This window comes from Silene latifolia, chromosome 9, assembly GCF_048544455.1.
Source record: "Silene latifolia isolate original U9 population chromosome 9, ASM4854445v1, whole genome shotgun sequence".
NCBI classification, from domain to species: domain Eukaryota; kingdom Viridiplantae; phylum Streptophyta; class Magnoliopsida; order Caryophyllales; family Caryophyllaceae; genus Silene; species Silene latifolia.
In genome coordinates this window covers 59,531,371-59,536,005 of record NC_133534.1, presented here as the reverse complement: position 1 = coordinate 59,536,005, position 4,635 = coordinate 59,531,371, and positions in this window count along the sequence as shown.

The window sequence follows — 4,635 nt, the reverse complement described above, 5'->3', positions numbered from 1 at the left end:
TATCAGCGAAATTAGTGAAAGTGAAAGTGGTAGAAACAACAACGGGAGTAGTGAAATAATCAATATTAATGCGGCAATAGTGAAAATAACAATAATTATGGCAGGAGTAGTGAAATTATCAATATTAATGCGGTAGTTGTGACAGTAACAATAACTACGGTGGGAGTAGTAAAAATAATAATGATTACGGGCAAGTAGTGATAAGAGTAAAATATTAATAGCGGGAGTAGTGAATTTGCCTCAAAATTTATTTCATCGTATTTTTAGGCATGTCATAGAAAAATATATTAATGATAAATTTATGGGTTATGCAACTTTAAGTAATTTTATTTAATTAAAAAAAAATTAACGGTAAGTAGAGATAGCCCGGGCGAAGCCGGGCAACAATACTAGTACTATATATTAAATCCAGAAACCAAGGGACTTCAATTTAATTAAAGAAAGTTATACAAATTAATTATACTATATAGTTTTAAATCACTAGCACCGTGTGATGGACCCGATTAAAGAACTCAATGCAAATATTATATAATTTGGGTTAAAATTAAATTATATAGAAGCTTGGTAATTTTCCTAAACATTTGTAAAAGACTAAGACATTGTCAATTTCCTTAAAATAAAATATAAATTAAGATAGACAATTTTCTTAAAATAAAATCTATATATCTATATAAAAGAGAGTTTTTTCGAGCGATTCTAGAGCGTCCACGTCATCAAAAATTAATTTAGGAAAGTTTCATAAATAATATTTTCCACATAAAAAATAAAGTGGAGAATCTTTTAATTATTATAATATCTATATTTCCTATTTTATATTCATGAGAAGTTTCTAATTTTTATATAAAAACTTTGACATTTCATCTGGCAAAAAAATGTTGTTATAAAAATTATGAAAATAATATAATTAAATTTGTGGTAAAAAAATGCTTTCATTAGAGTATAGATTTAATATGATTTGCACATACGAGTATTAAAGATGGTGTACTTCTTTTAATATGTTATATGTCCCACATTGAAAAACAATGTTAGTGTGGTGATTATAATACGTATAAATTATATAATTGTCCCACATCGAAAGATTAACATAAGATAGGTGATCCTATGATTATAATAGAAGTCATCATTGGAACCTATATACCAACCAAAAACCTTTTGAGTCTCTTAAGTATTGTTTTGGAGAACTCTTAAGAGTTTATATCATTATCTTCACAGTTTATATCATTATCTTCACAGTATGATATATACATATTTTTTCTATACTATGTATTATATTCAAGTGATGTTTATAATCTTTATATAAAAACTTATGCATCTCATTTGTCAAAAAAGTATTATAAAAAAAAACGTGCGAATATTAATAAATAGTACTCCCTCCATTCAAGACCAAATACAACATTTTCATTTACACACTTGCCAAGACACAAATTACAACTTAAATATCTTTAAGTTTACATTATAAAAAATTTAAAGTTTGATATTCTCATTGTACTTTATAGGTGAATCAAATAAGATCACACATGACCATATTTTGTCTTACATATTGCAAGGAATCGTAAAGATTCTATTCGTTCATGAATAGTGTAAAAAAAGGAATGTTGTATTTGGTCATTATTATTAACCTGGGTTAGATGTCGAATTATGTGTGAAAAAGATGGTGTATTTATAAGTATGTTATTTGTCCCACATTGAAAAATATGTTGGTGTGGTGAATATATTACGTATAAATAATAGAATTGTCCACATCGAAAGTTTAGCATAAGGTGGGTGATCATATGATTATAAATAGAAGGAATCCTTAGAACTTAAATACCAACCCAAAACCTTCCGAGTCTCTTAAGCATTGTCGTGGAGAGCTCTTAAGAGTTTATATCATTAACTCCACGATATGATATATATATTTTTTATATTATGTCCAAGTGATGTTTATAATTTTTATATAAAAACTTATACATTTCATTTAGCAAAAAAGTAACATAATTTTTTTTTTGAAAAATTATATAATTAGATTCGTGGTAAATAAATGTTAGCATTAGAATATAGTATCATATTATTTGCACATATTTTAATTACGATAAGAAGTTAAAAAAAATGTACTATATGAATATTAATAAATAGTACTCCTATAGTATTTGTTTATTATTATTATTATTATTATTATTATTATTATTATTATTATTATTATTATTATTATTATTATTATTAAACTGGGTTAGATGTCGAATTAGGTGTGAAAAAGATGGTGTATTTCTAAGTATATTGTTTGTCCCACATTGAAAAATAATGTAGGTGTGGTAAATATACTACATATAAATAGTTGAATTGTCCCACATTAGAAGATTATCATGAGGTGAGGTATCTCATGATTATAAATATGAGTCATAACTTAGGGGTATCAACCCAAAATCTTTTGAATCGCTTAAAAATTATCTTAGAGAGTTCTTATAAGAGTTTGTATTAACGGCAAACCTTAGTTACAACAATACCATACAAATATTAATCACGTAGATATTTATAAAAGCGATTATATATTATTATATTAGTGATATTATAATGTTATTTTAAGACAATCGATAGTATAATAACTTTATTTAAGACAAAGTCATAATTAAAAAATAAAATGGGTGCTAAATATACATAAATTTGTATGTGTCATATAATGATAATCTCTGCACTAAAATAGAAAATTTATGAATTATAATATAATCAAGTGTTGCATAAAAAGATTTTGAATCCACAAACAAATCAATAATGAACTTTTTTACTTTGATAAATAGTAGAATTAAATCTTTTTAACTTTCAAATACAGGTAATTATTATGCCTCATTACATTTGAGTAACTAAAATACATCATAATTTTTAACCATTAATCAAAATCGCACCAGGAAAAGGAAATATTTTGCATTTATTTATACATTCTATTGCTCCCTCAATTACATCTTAAAAGTCATGTTAGGAAAAAAAATAAAATTTAAATCATATCATTTGTACATATTTTAATTATGACAAAAAATGGAAAAAGACGTACGAATATAAATAGATAGTATAATATTTTCTCATTATTAAATCGGGTTGGATATCGAAATAGGTGCAAAAAAGATGGTGTACTTTTTCGTGTGTTATTTGTCCCACATTGAAAAATAATGTAGGTGTGGTAATATACTACATATAAATAGTTGAATTGTCCCACATCAGAAAATTATCATAAGGTGGGGTGATCTTAAAAATTAATTTAGGAAAGTATTATAAATAATTTTTTTTGATGTAAAAAATAAAGTGGAGAATCTTTTAATTATTATAAAATTTATTTCTTATATTATATTCAAGTGATGTTTCTAATTTTTATATAAAAAAATATTACATTTCATTTGGCAAAAAAATATCATTAAGAAAAGTATGAAAATAACATAATTTGATTCGTGGTAAAAATGATATCATTAGCGTATAGATTTCATATAATTTGTACATATATAAAATTGTGTACTTCTTAGTATGTTATACACATTGGAAAATAATGTAGGATTATATAAAAATAATAGAATTATTGTCCCACATCGAAAGATTAACATAAGATGTAGTGGTCTTATGATTATAAATATGAGGCATCCTTGGAACTTAGGTATCAACCCAACATCTTTTGCGTCTCTTAAATAAGATGTTTTGACTTTTGATCATATCTAAATAAATGATTAGAGATAAGATGTAAATATTAAGACCTTATAACCAATTTTTTTTAACTAAGTTAATTACCCCATTGTAACGCACGAGCATCCAAACTAGTAATTAATTAAAATGATCAATTTCAAGGAGACTAAAAGAAAGAAGATGCTTGATAATTTTCTATATATTTATAGAAGACTAGAAGATGGTCAATTTCTTTAAAATAAAATAATTAATTAGTATAAACATGCACGCTTATGGTATTATTTATTATCATCATAAAATTATATATTGAACTTAAAATATATGCAATTTTATTAAACTTTATAGTTTATTAGATGTATAAAGATGTTAATTATTTAACATACAAAAATATAATATAAGTAGGTTATAAATAATTCAAGTTAGATTTCATAAATATATAATCCTCTTAAAATTGCATGCCTAAGTAGTAAAAGTAATTTCGTAAGTAAAGAAAAGAATTGTAGTAACATTGGATATAGTTATATGATACTTATCAGTGAGATTAGTGAAAGTGGTAGAAACAACGGGAGTAGTGAAATAATCAATATTAATGCGACAATAGTGAAAGTAACAATAATTATGGCGAGAGTAATGAAATTATCAATATTAATACGGCAGTAGTGACAGTAACAATAGTTACGACGGAAATAGTAAAAGTAACAATGATTACGGACAAGTAGTGAAATGCTATTACTAATTTACTATTGTTTCATTAATACGAGTAAAATATTAATAGCGGGAGTAGTGAATTTGTCTCAAAATTTATTTCATCGTAATTTTAGGATATGTCAAAGAAAAATATATTAATGATAAATTTATGGGTTATGCAACTTTAATTTTATTTAATGAAAAAAAAAATTAATGGTAAGTAGAGGTAGTCCGGGCGAAGCCGGGCACCAATACTAGTGCTAACAAATAACAATAACCTGCCAAGAAAGGACCAAGAGCCTTATG